Consider the following 19099-nt stretch of genomic DNA (forward strand, 5'->3'; position numbering starts at 1 on the left):
GATGGTTTAATGTACAATATAGGAAAACAGTATTTCATTCATCTCATGGGGGAATTTTATTGAAACATGAACATAATAAAAGGGGTAGAGGGCATCTTACATTTCACTACTACAGTGAATAGGAAGGTTATCTGTGTAGACAACAAGAGCATCAATAGAGCACTGCATTTACCTCTTCATTTATGTGAGTTGCCATGTGAGGACATATTTTCTCTATTTGTGTTTAATAAGTCTGAATTTAAACTCATGGTAGGTATGTATTGTAAGTCTGATGTGCCTGATGGTCTCTGTGATGTCAACTGTGGTATCCACTTTAAACACTTTACTAGCACTTTCCAACACCTTGCTCTAATCATTAGGTCTATTTTATGCCTAAACCTAATCAGAGCAAGTATTTTGACTTCTTTGATATAAAAATCATGCATCTGCTTTACAGTAACAAAATCAATTTTAGTATCTCCTATGTTATTCTCTGGCACATGATAAATGCTCATATTGTTGATTATATGCCATATGGTATGTTAATTTCTTCTCTCTTTGCAATCTGCAACATTCCGATGCCTGAAATCTTTGCAAATCTGGCTGATTCTCAAATCACCAATGACCATTTTAGGCCATAAGTGCCCCTGATGCACTGTGAACCTCAAGAGGTCACTCATGTTGTCATCCCTCAGTTCATCAGAGAGAAAGATGTATTTCTCTCTAAATTTGAGTATGTCAAGACCATGTTTAATGAACTAAAAATGGAACTTAAGAGAGTAAAAACTCAAAATGATGAGGTTAAGGAAAAGGTAGAAGAACTAGACGGTGTCACTGCATCTTACAAACATAGGATGCATATTTAGAAAACCTAGTTGCATCTACACTAGGAACCAATTGCATGTCTGAACAAGAAATTGTCAATTCCTATCAAGTCCCTTTGAGTGAGAACACTACAATGATTCATGAGTTAGAATAAGTAGGTGTGGGAGCTAGAGGTCAATTGATTGATAATATGCCTGATTTAATCCATGTCTGTGATGCTGATGAAAATGTGATTGGTTAAGTTTGCCTGATTCTATTGTTTGATGAGATCTACTCTGTGATGTTGTGCTGGTACTTGCTGTTATGTACCTCTTTTGCTATTTTCTGATGTATTTGTAGCTTAATAGACTCTGTGCTGTCTAAAGACTTGTTTGTAATGATCTGCTGCTAATCTGAACTGTCATTCATGTACTTGAATTTAAGAAGTGTATGCACTTCTTTGGTTTGTAATGACTTAAAACAGGTTCAAGATTTTGTTCTAAATAATTAGTGAACCACACTGATTATTGAGAACACTTTTTATCATTTATATCATGACCTGTTAGTGTATCTTGATTCTAATTATTAATTGTGAATTCTTATCTTAATATGTATATGCAGGAACCAAGTCCAATTGTGACTTATGCCATGTTATGATTTCTGAAATTATATACATTTGAAGTATCAATTTAATGCAGGCTTCATAATTGATAAAATCTGTTGAACTAAATTGATATATCTTGTTCTTCATCTATGACATCCGGGCTCACTAAATGTCAATTACTTTGCTTATATTGATTCACTTATAAATATATCTGAAGATAATTCAATACATTATAACTATAGCTAATAGATATACATTGATGGCAGTTGTATTCTTTGTCAAACTAACTTACAGGAAATGTATACATCACTGGGAACATCACAATATAAAGGAATGGCAAGTCCAGTACAATACATTCCAGGGAGAGTTTATTTTAAAGGTATAAAAGGTGAGAAAAATACTATCCCTTCTATGTCTTGTCTATAATACACACACAAAATAATGCACAAACCATCCCAGTAAAATATAAACACTAAAGGTAAGTGTACTATGTTTTACGTTGTAAGCTTCACAATTTGATTACAAAGGATCAATGTTAGGATGTATTAGATTCTCAATTATATAAACTTGCATTGATAGTCTATGACACAAAATGTATTCAAATCTTGAATTGTCTAGTTTAAAAGGCTATAGTAGAATGTATTAGGAAGTAGTGTGTGTCTGATTTCTGTACTTGAACGAATTTGTATCAATAATATTCTTTGTTTAGTACAATTGGAAAAAATAGATTGTATTAGTTGCTCGAATCTGTAACTGTCTTGGTATTAGTTCTTTCACTTAGTGGCAAACACTCTAGATTTTATTAAACTTCATGTATGTACTCATATCAACTATAATGTATTAGGTGATCAAGACTGTAATTTTGTTCGAAATTCATGACAAGCAGATATAAAACAACAATCTCACGAGTTTGTGCTAAAATCAAGTATCCTTTAACAGAATGTTACATAATATGAAAACGTTACCATGCACAATATAAACACATTTTCGAAACTAAATGCTTGTTCATCATTAGAACCATTATTTACTCAATACAACTGATAAAAATTCATAGATAAAAACAATGTCTAGTTCTACCTCTGATTACAATACAATTGATATATATACGCTTATAATTGAAATCTTCTTTAAAATATCAATTGTTTAAATCAATGATTGTTCATGACTACAAATGTCTCTATTTATATAAAAACTTATAGTTAGTGTGATTGTATAACACTACATCGAATTGAATTTCTGTAAAATAACAAGTGTTATAATTCTGATCAAACTGATAAACAAACAAATAAAAACATGAATATATAAAATGGTATTGTCATATACATCTTGATAGCATAAGTATCCTATATCTACATATTAAAATATATGATTATTATACTCTTTTTGGCATGCAAATAACATACTCTTTTTGGCATATACCAAACAAAAGAGGACGAGAATTAGGTAAAATTAGACCCCTCTTTTTAAAATTTTAAAATATTGCTATCTTTTTTATATATAAGGATCTATCTTGTGCTTCAATATATTATTGTATGATACATCGAACAAGGTATTTTGCAGGACCTCAAGAAAGAGATTAAATCTCTAAGTAATTAAATGTCTTATGTGCAAAATGCTTTTCAAAAATTCATGCATACACCAAGGGGAAGCACACATTGTTAATTTTATGTTTATTTGGAAAATACCAAAAAGGGGAAGATTGAAAGGATATCTTCAATATATTACTTATTTTGGTATTTGTATGATTAAACATAAAATTAAGAACACGTAGATCCTCTCCATTAGGACATGAATTTAATTGATCGAAATCAAAGTCAAAAAGTCAAACTAGCAAAATCATTTCTGTCAAAGAGATATTCCAGTTTTACAAAATATCAAAATTATATTTTTATGGAATATATCTCTAACGTAATATGATCAAAGAAGAAACATCAAGATATGATATTTCTTAGATCTGTGTTGCAACAGGAATATGGCAACAAGCTCAAATAAGGAAAATATCAGAAATATTTTTTAGAGGTCTCGTGCTATATCAAAAATATCTTACTCTTCACTCCAAAATATATCTCTACATATATCAAAAGAGTTTTTATTCAAAGAGTATTAATATTCATGGTTGGAATATCAATATCCATTTTTGCAACTCATTAATGTATACTTACAGTAATTTCTCCCGTCTCGTAAAATCAACATTTCTCGAAGAAAATTATTCAAAAATACTCAAACACATTTCCTATCATCCAAAATATATTTTATATATTAGGAAACATATTTTGAGTATTAATCCAAGTCAAAACTTTGGTTAAAAGATCCATCTCCTTCATTTCAAGACCAATGATATTTTTACTCAGAAAAAAAGGCTGACAGAACAGTTTTAGTTTAGATAAAATAATTCCACATATTAGAATGACTTGAAATTTGTTATGGGTCATTTAAATAATATTTTCTAATTATTGTAAAAATTACGTAATATTTAGAGATTTTTTGTCCGGGCACAAAAATCGAGGCAGTTGGTCCCACAGTTGACCACGTTTGACCTAGTTACCATTGACCAAAGTTGACCAAAACTTTCAGGACATCTTTTTATATTATTTAAATAATTATCATAATTTTTATGGTATATACTTAGGAGTTTTTAAGGTGGTCATAATTAACGGTATTTAATCCTTAATTAATTGATTAAACAATGATTAAAAGAAAAAGGAAAATATATATTTATTCAAATATATCAGCTGAGTTTTTGAACCCATAAATTTTTTTATCTCATATCGCAAGTTGCAAAGAAACACACTTTGCTCTCCATGTCATCAATCCAAGTGACATACACCATCCACCATCCATTTTTCTCAAATCTCCACCATTCAATCCACCCAACTTCTCCTATAAAAAAACTCTACCCCAACCCATTTTCTTCAAGAAAAAGAGCCACAAAGTTTCTGGGATTTTTTCAAGAAGTTCTTCTTTTCATCTCTTTCAAATTCTATACACACACTTCTTCTCAAAAACCTTCTCTCTCTTCTGTATACTTATATATATACAAGGTTTTTGAAACCCAAGCTTAGCTTCACCCAACCAAGCTTCATCCCACCAAGTGAGCTTATCCACTACCACTTCCTGGCCTCTCGAAGGTCTGCCCAAGTTCGACCAAAGTGCCAAAATCCGGCCGAACCTCCGACGAATTTTCCGGCGAACTTTTCCTACCGTTCTTTAGTGTTCTGGGGGATTATAACTTGATCTATAAACACTTCATAATTTATCAAATATCAAAACGGATTAAGTTCATGAGTTAGCCAATTACGTTCACGTTATTTAATTGGATCTTGGCTAACACATATCGTGCACATAAAATATTTTAAAGCATAGTTTAATCCATTTTAACATCTTTAGTGTTCCGGGGGATTATAACTCGATCTATAAACACTTCGTAATCATCTGTTATTTAAAGACGAATCAAATCCACGAGTTATCCAATTAATTTCATGCTCTTTAATTGGATCTTGGCTAACACATATCGTGTATATAAATAATTACGAGATATATCGTATAAGCCCCTTCTAACATCTTTAGTATTCCGTAGGGTTCTTATTCGATATATATAAACTACTTGTAATTATTCGTCTAAACTTCAAAAGCACGATCTTACGCCAATTACTTGCACTTCTCTTATTTGGATCTTGGCTAAGACTCATAAATCTTATACAAGTGCTTGAAGTTAAAAGTATACTTTGACTACATAATTGTCAAAATATAAGTATACTAAAATCCTTAAGCCTACGAGCGTAAATGATAAGTTACAATTCCGAGATTGTAACTAAAGTATTCTTCGATCTATAAATACTTAATCGAAATAGGAAGAATACTAAAAAAGTCATAAGCTATAAGTGCTTTATATAAAAGACTTCTCATATTACTCCACAAATTCATTCAATCTATAAAGGAGTAATCATAAAAATACCTGGACTACTATTTATTATCTTAAGTCAAGTATTCTTAATCAGTTTTAATATTCTTATTTGGTTATTATACTATTTATGGGCTAATACAGTAACATACTATTTCAAACCATCTTTTCTGTACTTGGTTTGTTTCATGGATTGTCTTGTTAGTTTTGTTGTGAGGTGAAGTTACGTGAGGTGATTCTCGTTCTAAGACTCAAGTCCTAGATGTACTATCGAGGAGTTAGTAGTCTTCGCACTGTGTGGAAGAAGAAAGACCCAAGACCGGATCACTAAGATCCAAGACCGACAAAAGCTAAGGAAGCCAAGTCCACACAAAGGTTCTGCATCAACTTTGAAGAAATAACGGGGAGTTATTGTCTAAGATAAGTTGTGTAGGTATTACATTTATTTTGAGGTGGTGACCCTTGTGTTACGCATCAAGACAAATACTTGTAAGGGTGTAAAGGCTTCTCCGCCTACTAAAGGAGAGAGTTTATTATAAGGGAAAATCCCGAGTCCGGGAGAGGAACTCGGGGACTAGAGTACGGGTGAGCGAATCTATTAGAGGTTGCACCATCACGGACCATGATAAAATCTTCGTGTGGTATTTTCTTTCCTTGCACTTTATTTTCCGCACATATAAACTGCATAACCATTCGGTAAAGTTTTAAAAATGGATAAATTATTTTAAAATGCCATAACAATTTTTAAATTTGTAATTAAGCTATTCAACCCCCTTCTAGCTTAAAATAGCCCTCTTACGGGGCTAACAGATGGCTCATAGCTGATAAGACAGAGCTGACTCTTGAAAAAAAGAAAAAACTACTATAGGGCAGTAAGGCACCAGCACCAAAAAGAGATTCTTCTGAGACCATTAACAAAATTTGCAGTTGTAACTCTCAAGCTGAAATGGTTGGCAGAAGAGTTGGTCAGGTCTTCCAAATGCTGATAATTTCACAAAAAATGCTTTGATTCTTAGAGAGCAAGGAAATTTGACAGGGATTCGTGAGAATGTGTAGCTTGAAGATTTACAGAAGATCGTATCAGTTCAAATTATTTTGATTTGTTTGACACAAATAAACCAAAAGAAAAAATGTTGTATTTTCTTGAGTCAGGTAAAAGGTTGAAGATCTCATAAGAACATATGAGAGACAAACCGTGGCATGAGTTGGAATATGTCATAACTTTGCTGAAAATAATCAACTCAATAACTACAAGGTGGTCAGCTTATCTGAAGGACTTGGTATCTAGAAAGCAGAAATGAATGATTATCAAATCCAAGTACATTCCAAACTACATTAATGAAGATGGTTACATTGTTGATATTCCTACAGAAGGAGTTAGGGTAACCACCTCTATTGAGATAAGAGTTCTCACTTTTAATCCAAATGGTAAGAAAGTTGGGTTTCTGGAGCTAGATAACTTGTCACTAGGCAGATCCACATTCATGACCTCCGAGCAACTATTTATCAAATTGATCAATCTACTGAAGAGCTGAAGGATATCAAACAGATAATGAAAATGTATTTGAATGTGCTTGAAGAAAACTTACTCAGAAAATTCTTTGATGATGCTACTGGTTTTGCTAAAGTTTTAGATTGAAGTTAAAGTCTGATACACAAATAGTAAGACTGTATATTCATTTATATTTCTACATTTAGATAGTTCTGACATCATCAATTAAGAACTCATACATAATTGTTTAATACATAAGTTGGGGGAGATTGTTAGATATAATTGATAATATCAACGTTTAGAACTATCAGAGTTTATCATCGGAGTTTACTGACCGGAAGATATCAGAATTTATGAAGACTATCAATATTTGACATACCGGAGTTTATGTCAGCATTTATCCATCAGCATCGGTCAAGTATTATTTCCAACAATTAATTAATATTGTCTAGAAGACTTTGATTTGCATAGATATTTCGGAGTAGAATTTTACTTATTGTGGCAATCAGTAGTTGGATATGTATTGGGATTCCTTATATGTGTATATCATATCAACTAATTTATTGTGTAACTGTGCAATATATAAGAACATATTAGTTTAACATTTAATGTGTCGAGCATTGTTTTATCATACACATAACCTAACAGCTCTCAAGGATACATGTTCATCATTTAAGAGAGTTTTGTAATCAATTTTTATTCATTAATATAAAACTTGTTCTTTATTATCGAGTTCTGTTAGGTAATGAATCACACACGGAGGAGGGGTGAATGTGTTTTTCTGATTTTAGGCTTTTCTTGAAAGATAATGGCTGGACAAAGTAAATTAAATCTTGTATAGAAAGGTGTTCATATAGAAATTAAACTTGCATAAAATAAAGAACACAGATCTTCAAAACTCACTTAATTTTTGTATTAAAAATTAAGATGCTTTGCTACAAAATTTCTAAGCTCTTTTAAGTTAACTAGAGGACCGGTGTTAACTTTATAGCTCAGTTAATTGTTGATTTACATAGTGGATAATAAACATGCTATTAGCTTTTCTAAACTGTCACTTGTCATTTCTATTTATAGAAAAACAAATCTTCCAATTCTGGCTTTGCATATCTTTAGCATCCCATGTTTACTTTAATCTTCCTCTGTCAGTTAATCTTTGCCATTGATCTTGCACACTCTTCAAGCTGCTTTTTGTAGACTTGTCAATCCAGCTGTTGGATTGTTTGTTGATTGTTTATCTTGGATATTAAACTGATCTGCAATTATGTACTTTGAGACTGTACTTCGAGATCTCCAGTTTGATTCATTTGAACACTTGATATCTCAACAAGTATAAAGGCTTATCGAGATGTCTGGTACTCCATAATAAGTTTGGCTTGTAGAGGTCTTCAGCTCATCGAGATCTCTAGTCTTCATAACTTCACTTGACTTATAGATATCTCTGAGTTTTTGAATGGATATAGACTTGTCGATAACTCTGAGTTCTTTAGAGAAGGAATGACTTGTCGATATCTTTTTGAGTTCTCGAGTAACTTTCCTGACTTCTCTACTCCCGGTGGATATTGCTTATCCGTTGAGTAGATATTGCTCATCCGTCGGGTAGATGTATAGCTCATCCGTCGAGTAGATATTGCTCATCCGTCGAGTAGATGTTATTCATCCATCGAGTGGATATATATATCCCATCCGTCGAGTAGATATTACTTATCCGTCGGTACTCTTTGGAGTTTGAATGACTTCTCGATAAGTCATTCTGGAGTTCTCGAATGACTTCTCTATAACATTAAATCTGTGACTTGTAGAGATCTTGACTTAGAACATTATTCTCCAAACAGATTTATTCAACTCCAAGCTTCTTCAAAATTCTTCTGAGGCATGATCTTGTTGATCTTCTTCCAGATAAAATCCTTAGGCTTGAGACTGTTTTAAGAAAAAGACTCATGTCTGCTCATTTACATTTTTACAGACTTTAAGTGTTACAAGTACAAACTACAAATTTAGATAACAATACAACTTACTTAGGGTTGACAAGTTGTCTTAGTCTTGTTAAAGTAAAGGCATGTCTTTTACAATAATCTCCCCCAATTTATGAGAAGATTGCTTCACACAAATTCATGCCTGTTAACAAGACTAACCCAAGTTTAAAACTGATGGAAGATAAGATTAAAACATAAAGCTTGATAAAATTACAACTTTTACAACATGAGATTTGAGATTCGCCAAGTTCCAGGATTACAGGAATCAGGTAAAGACAGTTTTTACATCTGCTTCTTCTCTAAGTTTATCCTTCAAGTGATCAAGAATTTCAAGTTCTTCTATGATAAGTGTTCCACTTAGAGCTTCCACAAGTTTTTGGCTTGCTGCCTTAGGATACCCTTGGTCCAGATACCCTAAATTGAATCTTGAAAATCTACCAACTTTAATGTTTAGAAATCTACCATCTTTAGAAATTCTACTCATTCCTTTTGCTTTCAACTCTTCTGATCTTTTTATAAACGTATCTATTTCTTCATCATGTTTCCTTCTTCTTTCTTCAGCTTCAGCCTTATCTCTTCCCTTTGTTTACTTCCTTTCAATCAACCATTCAGCCAAAGATGATCTCCAAGTCCTTGTAACAGTGTCCTTGCCTTTTAACAAACTTAACACTCTCTTAATTTCTGCATGAGTTAAAGAATCCATTAAGTTTTGGTTTATAAGAGTGAATGTACCATCCTTAAAATAGACTCTGACTTCTCTCAGTGATACAACCCAGACTTTGACAATTTCCTCAGCTGAATTTTGGAAATGATCTTCATCTGTGATGCACCAATTTAGAGGTAGAAAGTCAGATTCTTTGAAGCAATTACAGATGGCCCTTTCAGTGACTTCCACTTCCTTTACAGGCTTGACTTTCTTAGGCTTTCTTCCCACAGATTTGAGATTAAATTTTAGTGAAGGTTTGGCTAAAGGTAGGGTTGTTATTTTCTTGAAGTTTGTGAGGCTTGAGGTAATTAGAATTTTTAGGAAGGAGTTGGCAGTTTGTTTGTAAAGAAATTTTGGCTTAGGCATTTGGGAAGATTTGATGTTAGAGACAGTTGATGTTGTGAGTTGAGCTAAGATGTGAGGTGGTTGTATTTGGATATTTAGGGTTGTTTGAGTTTTTAATTTATCATGAGGTTTTCTGCTCTTCATTTCCCCTTTTATCCTCGTGTCTTCATCTTTCTTGTCATCCTCCTTCTTCTCTCCACCCCTGCTTCCAGATGGCTTAGTAGACTGACTTGAATTTAAGCCAGAAGAATTTTGATCATCTTTCTTCTGCTCATCATCATCCAAATCATCTTTGTTAATTTTTGTTTTGGGCAAGTTTGCTTCTGCATTATCCAGATATCTTCTCAATAACTTTATCATCTCCTCATCTTCAACAGTCTTGTTTCTTTTTACTTTCAACTCAGTTTCAAGAGTCATGATGAGCCTTTTGTTTGCCATGACACACTATTTATGAACTTGAAAATGTTTGAAATATTTGGTAGTAGAACAAATATATGCCACTCCCTTGCTAGGTTGTAGATAAGCTTCTGAGAAAGCAGCTACTTGTGCATTTTTCAATTCTGTTAGCAAGAGAGTATCTTCATGAATCACAATTTTAACTTTGTTTATCAAAACATCTATTTCAGGTTCCCTCCTAGAGATAAGTAGTTACGGGACACATGCATACATCTGTCTACCCCCGAGTCATTGATGTTGACCACTATCCTTCTTTTCTTGAAATTGTCTTTAGTTACCAAGATCCCTCTTATTAAATTTATTATCCTGTCCAATGCTTTCTTGTAGGTGAAGAAATTGTTATTGAGAGAAACTCTGAGTGCCTTAAGCAGTTCATCAAATTCTCTGCTTTGACTGGGACCCTCAGCTGCCTTAAAAAGTCTCTCCATTCCAATATCAATTTTTCGATTTAAACTCTCTTCGGCACTTTGGACTTGTTGAGATGACCTTGATTGTGCCAACCTAGCCTCTATCTCCCCTTTAGTCTTGTTGACAGGCATGAGAAGGGGAGTAGGGATTTCAGGTCTTACTTATTCAGGCAAAGAAGGTAGTGGTATGTTGAGTTTACCCATGATGGCTCATAAGGCTATGGAATTTTGCATTTGAAGATGCTTATGGGAGTCCACCAGAGTTTGGATGTCTGTTTGTTGGCTCTTGATAAGAGATGTCAAAGCCTGAACTTATGCAGTGAGAGAGGAGTTGGAGTCTTGCAATGCTGTAACTTGATCCTGTAGAGACTGAATTTGCAGATTTGTTGAGGTGGATCCAGGCTGATAAGAGCTGCTAGATGTGCCAAAGTGTTCTCTTACAGCCTCTTTGATCCCTTCCATCAGCAATGCTGAAGGTTTATATATGTTCTGGTGAAGTTGATCCAGCTGGACCTTGGTCTCATTTGAGTGAGTAATTTGTTGATGAATCACTGTATGGAGATTTGTGAAGGATAGTTTGAGATTTTTGACTTCCTTCTCAATAGAGGCAAAATCCATCCTAGCCATTTGCTCAGAAAAATGCTTGAATTTCGAAGAGATTTGCTCTTGAGATGGTATGATCATGTCCATTTTCTCATTCACCAGTTTTCTGATTCTGTCTTCATGACCAGTGAGCTTGATTTCGAGAGCCTTACCAAACAGATGAAATACTTTGAGCTGAGCTTTGTATACATCTGTAATGGCATCATAGACAGCTTCTAGACTCAAGTCTTTTGCATTGCTACCCAAAATAGTAACATACTATTTTCTAAATCTGGCCAAAACTTGATTCATCTCCAAGGCAAAGTCCTCAGACAGCCATGCATCCACATTTGCATCTGGCTCCGCATCATTGACAATTTTCTCCTTTTGCTTCTCAACTTCTTCATTGTAAGCAAGCATAATGGCTTGATAATCTTGGTTGCTCATGTTTGAAGTTAAAAGATGCTGTGAGATGTTAGCCAGTCCAGATATCTGCTCTACTAGTAGATCATCTACAGGAGTTGGTTGAGAGGCAGATTCTTGTAGCCACTGAGAGAGTATATGAGGTTGTTGAGGTTGAGGGCTTGATGGTTCATCGGAAACTCCTGTGACTGAGATCACAGTTTGACTCACATATTTCTCTGTGGTTATGACAGTGTGTTTTCCTCCTTTTATAGTGGGAACCTCCAATTGAATTGGAGGGGATTTGACTGGGATACTTCCATGTGCACCAGCCTCAAACCCTTGTATGAATTGTAACACACTGGCACTTGAATGTGCTAAGCTTGCCTCCCCTATGACAGGATTATGGGCAATTGTACTCCCAGCTTCAACTGCACAGGCAATTTCTGCTAGGGTTGTGAGGGGAGTTGTTCCTTCATAAGGAACCTCCAATTGAATTAGAGAGGATTCAGATAGTTCCCCCTCAGGAGTACTACCCTCAAACCTTTCAGTCTGTGAGGACTGTTTTGCACATGAAGGTGCATTAGAGATATCCATGGGGTCTTCAGTAAAGACTGATGAATCCCCCATATTTGTGATGGTATCATCAAGGTCTACCCCACCATGTAGCCTCTCACCATCTGAATGAAGTGTCTGGGTGGTGAGCAAAGTTTCTTGAGCTAAGTCACTTGATTTTTGATGCACTTGAGAAATGGAGTCAACTAGAATTGGAATAGAAAAAATATTAGATAGAAGAAATTGTTGCTCAGTTAAGAGTGTTGGGAGCCCCCCCCTGAATAGATGAGGGAGCTTCAAGAGATGCGTTCTCACAGTGAGTGTCTTCCTTATTTCTCCTACCATACACTTGAATTGCTTCTTGTGTAGGCTGTGCAGAGTCACTCCTGGTTGTTTTTACAACTGCATCCTTTTGGGAGGATGTAGAGGAAGATAGAGTGGTCAGCTCAGTTTGTTTACTTCTTTTGGATCTTTTGACCAGAGGTGGTACTCTTTCAGCTTTCTCCTCACCACTCTCATTTAGCACAACTAGGTTTATCCCCTTTCTCTCATTTTTACTGACCTCACCTTTTTGAGAAGATGAGGTAGTTGGTTTCCTAGCTTCTAAAGATTGTGAAAGAATGGTTGCAGTTTGGGAAGATCCCTGTTGGTGATCCTGTATTTGTACTTCCACAGGTTCAGGAATCATAGATGTCCTAGATTGTGCATTTGATCTCATGTCAGGCATAGAATAAGGATAAGTCCTAAATCTTTCCAACATAAATGGAGTGATTTTCAAACTTACATTGACCTTATTCTTTGTAGTGAGTGAGCCAGATATTATCTTGGAAACTTACTTACAATTGCCTATCTTAGTACTATCTATACCATTCAACAGATGTATGTCAGCCACTTTATTATTTAAAGTGGACATAATAAATCTAGGAAAGAATATTTCCTTACCTCTACATGTTAGGGGCATAATCAGCCTGGTTGCAAGTTCTTCCAGGATCAGCAGACCAACATTCAGGTATCTGTTGTGGGTAATTGAATACACCAGCTTTTACACAACACTTGAGATATTGTCATATCAAGTTTTTTTGCAAGTAAAGGCCCTTACTATAGAGTCAAAGATGAATGACCATTCCTTACTTAGACTGGTTCTGTTTAAGCTTGACAGGTTGATTCTCCCACCATAATTGATGAAGTCCATAAACTCAGTCTTCTTAGCTTTCCCTTTGTCACCTACAATCATCTTTTTGTCACTCATGTCTTCATAGTCGAGGCCAATAGCAATGTTTGCACATGGCTTATTCTTATCATGATACTGTTCAACCAATTCAGATGCATTTCTGAATGATTTCATCTTTACTTCATTTTTTTCTAATTTCTCCCTTAACACTGCTTCAATTTTATTTGCACACTTGAGCTTATTCTCGAGATAGGCATTTTCTTATTTTAAAGCTTCAAGCTCAACCATCAATAATTCAGTTTCTTGCTTCTCACTCTCAAGCTTCTTATTTATCTTTGTTAATATGCTAACTTCTTCATTAGCAACAACTATGCTTGTGTGAATATAAAACATTTATGTGCTCATCTTTTCAATAGTTTCCTTGTATTGATTTACATTTAAATCAATAGTGGTAAGAATTGGTGTTTGTCCTTTTAATGAGGATGATTCACCTTACTCCAAGGCTATTAGAGCATAGTTTCCAACTTCCTCATCTTCATCATTATCTGAGTCATCCCAACTTTTTCCCTGTGCAATGTAAGCTTTGCTCTGTTGCTTTTTCAGAAGAGCTTCATACTTTGCTTCCAGTTCAAGATAAGCTTTGTCTTTCTTTGCCTTTTTGGGTTTCCTGCATTCTGTAGCAAAGTGGCCTAGTTCATCACAATTGAAGCACCTTATATTCGATTTTTCAACAGATCCAGTTTTGTAACTACTCTTGCTGTCAGAATTGTACTTCCCCTTCTCTTTCCAGCTGTTGTATTTGTTGAAGGATTGTCCTTTATTCCTGAAGTACCTTGGCTTCTTTACTCTAATGTTAGAGAATTTTCTAGCTAGATAAGCCATAGACTGATCTAGCTCATCCAGTTCTTCAAGAGTGTAAAACTCATCATTTTCCAACTCTAAGATGACTTGTTCCTGTGAATCATTTGTTCTCTGCTCACTTGATAAGGCATTAAAAGTTTGGTGTCTTAGTTCATTATTGAATGAGTGGCTTTCATTAGCAATTAAAGCACTTGAGCCATCCACCACATATTCTTGACCAGACTTCAGCGATTGCTTTTGAATCATCTCTAGTTCATATGTTTTAAGAATCCCATACAGAACTTCCAGAGTTATTCTGCTCAAGTCTCTTCCTTCCCTGATTACTGAGATTTTCTATTCCAAATGATCAGGAAGAGTAAGTAAGAACTTTAGATTCACTTATTCAGCTTCATAGTATTTGTCATGAAGCTGCAAGTCATTTATCAGCTTGTTGAATCTTTCAAACACATCAGTAATGTTTTCCTTAGGCTTAGCCATGAAACCCTCATATTGTGAAATCAGTATCCTTCTTTGATTTGATCTAACCTCCTCATTTCCTTCACATAGTATCTCAATCTTTTCCCATATCTGTTTGGCAGTATCACAGTTGATAATATTGTTGTACATCACATTGTCAAGTGACTCAACCAATATCATTTGCAAGCTGCTATCCAGGGAAACTTTCTCCTTTTCAGGATCTGTATACTCAGCAGGATCTTTTGGAGCATAATGAGCTGGTCTGACAATGTCTCCATCTATAGATTCCTCAACTCTTACCATAGGAATGAAGGGTCCATTCTTGAGGATCTGAATGTAGAATGGATTTGCCATCCTGATAAACAGCATCATTTTCTTTTTCCAAAGAGTGTAGTTAGCTTTGTCAAAGGTAGGAATTTTGATGCTGCTAATTTTCTGTGTATTCATTCTTCCAAGATCTTGAATCTATTTGCTTTCAGATTTTGCTTTGATACCACTTATTAGGTAATGAATCACACAGAGGGGGGGTGAATGTATTTTTCTGATTTTAAGCTTTTCTTGAAAGACAATGGTTGAACAAAGTAAATTAAATCTTGTATAGAAAGGTGTTCATGCAGAAATTAAACTTGCATAAAATAAAGAACACAGATCTTCAAAACTCACTTAATTTTTGTATTAAAAATTAAGATGCTTTGCTACAAAATTTCTAAGCTCTTCTAAGTTAAAGAGCTCAGCTTCTTCTCGAGAGTGTTACAAGAATTTTTATCTACTTTGTTACATCTAACTACAGGACCAGTGTTAACTTTATAGCTCAGTTAACTGCTGGTTTACACAGTGGATAATAAACATGCTATTAGCTTTTCTAAACTGTCACTTGTCATAAGCAAATCTTCCATTTCTAGCTTAGCATATCTTTAGCATCACGTGTTTACTTTAATCTTCCTCTGTCAGTTAATCTTGCCATTGATCTTGTACACTCTGCAAGCTGCTTTTTGTAGACTTGTCAATCCAGCTGTTGGATTGTTTGTTGATTGTTTATCTTGGATATTAAACTAATCTTCAATTCTGTACTTTGAGACTGTACTTCGAGATCTCCAGTTTGATTCATTTGAACACTTGATATCTCGACAAGTATAAAGGCTTATCGAGATGTCTGGTACTCCATAATGAGTTTGGCTTGTAGAGGTCTTCAGCTCATCGAGATATCTAGTCTTCATAACTTCACTTGACTTGTAGATATCTCTGAGTTCTCGAATGGATATAGACTTGTCAATAACTCTGAGTTCTTTAGAGAAGGAATGACTTGTCGATATCTTTTTGAGTTCTCGAGTAACTTTCCTGACTTCTCTACTCCTGGTGGATATTGCTTATCCGTTGAGTAGATATTGCTCATCCGTCGAGTAGATGTATAGCTCATCCGTCGAGTAGATATTGCTCATCCGTCGAGTAGATGTTATTCATCCATCGAGTGGATATATATATATATATATCTCATCCGTCGAGTAGATATTGCTTATCCGTCGGTACTCTCAGGAGTTTGAATGACTTCTCGATAAGTCATTCTGGAGTTCTCGAATGACTTCTCTATAACATTAAATCTGTGACTTGTAGAGATCTTTACTTAGAACATTTTTCTCCAAACAGATTTATTCAACTCCAAGCTTCTTCAAAATTCTTCTGAGACATGATCTTCTTCCAGATAGAATCCTTAGGCTTGAGACTATTTTAGGAAAAAGACTCCAGTCTGCTCCTTTACATTTTTACAGACTTTAAGTGTTACAAGTACAGAATACAAATTTAGATAACAATACAACTTACTTAGGGTTGACAAGTTGTCTTAGTCTTGTTAAAGTACAAGCATGTCTTTTACAACAAGTTCTTATTTCGATTTGATTGTTATAACTGTATTCACCCCCTCTATAGTTACTTAAAGGCCTAACAAAAGAAAATCCACTTCAGGCTATGTTTATCTACTGGCTGGTGGAGCGATTTCATGGAGGTCTTCCAAACATATGCTAATATCTTTATCCACCATGACTTCAGAATATATAGCATGTTTTGTGGCATCCAATCAAGCTTTATTGATGCAAAACTTTGTCACTGATTTGCGTATCCTTGATGGTGTTAAAAGAGCATTAAAAATAGTTTTTGATATTAAATCAGTAGTGAATTATTCAAACAACAATGGGAGCACTACAGAAGTAAAATATATAGATATTAAATTTCTAGTTGTTAAAGACAAGATTCAGAGTGGACAGATTTTGATATAACATATTGGGACTAACTCCGTGATTGCAGATCCGCTCACTAATACGTTAACGGCTAAGATTTTTCACTAGCATACTGCTCATATGGGTGTTACTTTATGTGATACTTTGTTTTAGAGGGGGTTTGTATTTTGGTATTTTATGTAATAATCATTGAGTTGTTTATGTTGTGCAGAATATATATGATGAAATATTATTTTACGTCAATCTACTTTTATTCAACTTAATTTTCTTATTATTGTTTAACATTGAGTTGAGAAAATTGGAATTAATCTCATTAGAGATTGAATCAGGACAACTCAGAAATAGATATTATATAGATCACATTTTACGTAATTTTCATGTCAATTATCCATACATTGATTCATGTTGTTGAATATATTTGTGTGGTGACCACGAAAGTTTTATTCACGTAAAGTTTATGACGAATGCGGTTAGAATCTCATGCATATATATATATATATAGTAGACATACCCAATTATTATTTTTGGTAAAATTTTAAGGACGATAAATATCATAAAGTTGCTCACTAAAAATTTGTATAATTGATTCCGGATTCATATGAAGCCCAAGTGAGAGATTTTTATTAATATTTTAATAATTATTATTATTTTATAGGCTACATATAAATATATCAATTATATTAACTATTTATTTTATCGGGTTAAATTATGTGATAAACTAAATACCCCAATTAGATTTTAATTTGTTATATGGAACTAATAAATGGATACCACATATCAGGCCCAATTAAATTAAAATGAGAGATTTAATTGGCGGTATATAAAAAAATTTATAGTCCTCAATATATCAAGTACGTTACACAATTCATCTTCTCCCCCAACAGAAAGAGCTATGCAGAAATTTTAAAGAGTACTTTGTTGAGAAAGACAATAATCAAGAATATATTCGTGATTCACAAATGGGGGGGGCCGGTCTACAACAAACATTTGTTGTAGACCGCTAACGGTTGGTAATTAAAACAGCAGCAAAGGGACCGCGAAAATTTTCAACGATCCGTGGTAATTACCAAAATACCCTCCGCACGGACCGCGGAAATTTTCAGCGGTTGGTAGCGTTTTTTGTTTAACTAATTCTTGACAAACACAGTCTCTCTCAAACCTATATACATAAACACACAGCCGCAGCCTGCAAACACAAACACAAACACACAGCCAGCAGACCCACCACAAGCAACAATCACAGCAACCCAACCTTAAATCATTCTCATTTTCCGTTATTAAGGTATATAATCGATTCTTTTATGTTCTTTACAGTTTTATTGATATAAACTTATGTTTTTCTTTTGTTGTAGATCTTATTTTGTGTATATAAAAATAATGTATGAATTAACATATGAATCGTACGATGATTAAATTCAAATTTTTAGAATTTCTAGGGTTCATAATTTGGACATGATTTAATTCGATTTTTAGGATAAATTAGTGTTAATTTAGAATTAATTTAGTGTATTAAATTCGAATTTTTAATGTTAATTCGAATTTACAATTTCCATTCAAAATTTTAATAATCGAATTTATTATTTTAATTCGAATTTACAATTTTAATTCGAATTTTTAATATCCTTGTGGAATTAAAATTAGTGTTAATTTAGAATTAATTTAGTGTATTAAATTCGAATTTTTAATTTTAATTCGAATATTAGTGTTAATTCAAATATTTTGGAATAAATTTAGGATATTTTGGAATAAATTTAGGATAAATTCGTGATAATTTATGAATAAATTTAGAATTATTCGTGATATTTTTAGTGCTAAATAGTAAAATCCATTTTTTAGGATAATATTTAGGATAATGCAAATTATTAACCCTTATTTTATTTATAAATCGAATTTTAGTGTTACAATACAATTTTAGTGATAATTCGAATATGTAGGATTAATTTTAGGATTATTCGTGATAATTTTAGTGCTAAATAGTAAATTCGAAATTTTAGGATAATTTGTAGGATGAATCGAATTATTAACCCACCCTTAATTTATTTATACTTTGAATTTTAATTTAATTTATATATAATTCGAATTTGTAATGATAAATTTAGTGTTAAATTCGAGTTATGTTAGTGTAAAAGTATGGATGCAATTAACATATAATTTTGTTGTAAATAATGGGTAGT

The sequence above is a fragment of the Apium graveolens genome, chromosome 8 (genome assembly GCF_009905375.1).
Source record: "Apium graveolens cultivar Ventura chromosome 8, ASM990537v1, whole genome shotgun sequence".
NCBI classification, from domain to species: domain Eukaryota; kingdom Viridiplantae; phylum Streptophyta; class Magnoliopsida; order Apiales; family Apiaceae; genus Apium; species Apium graveolens.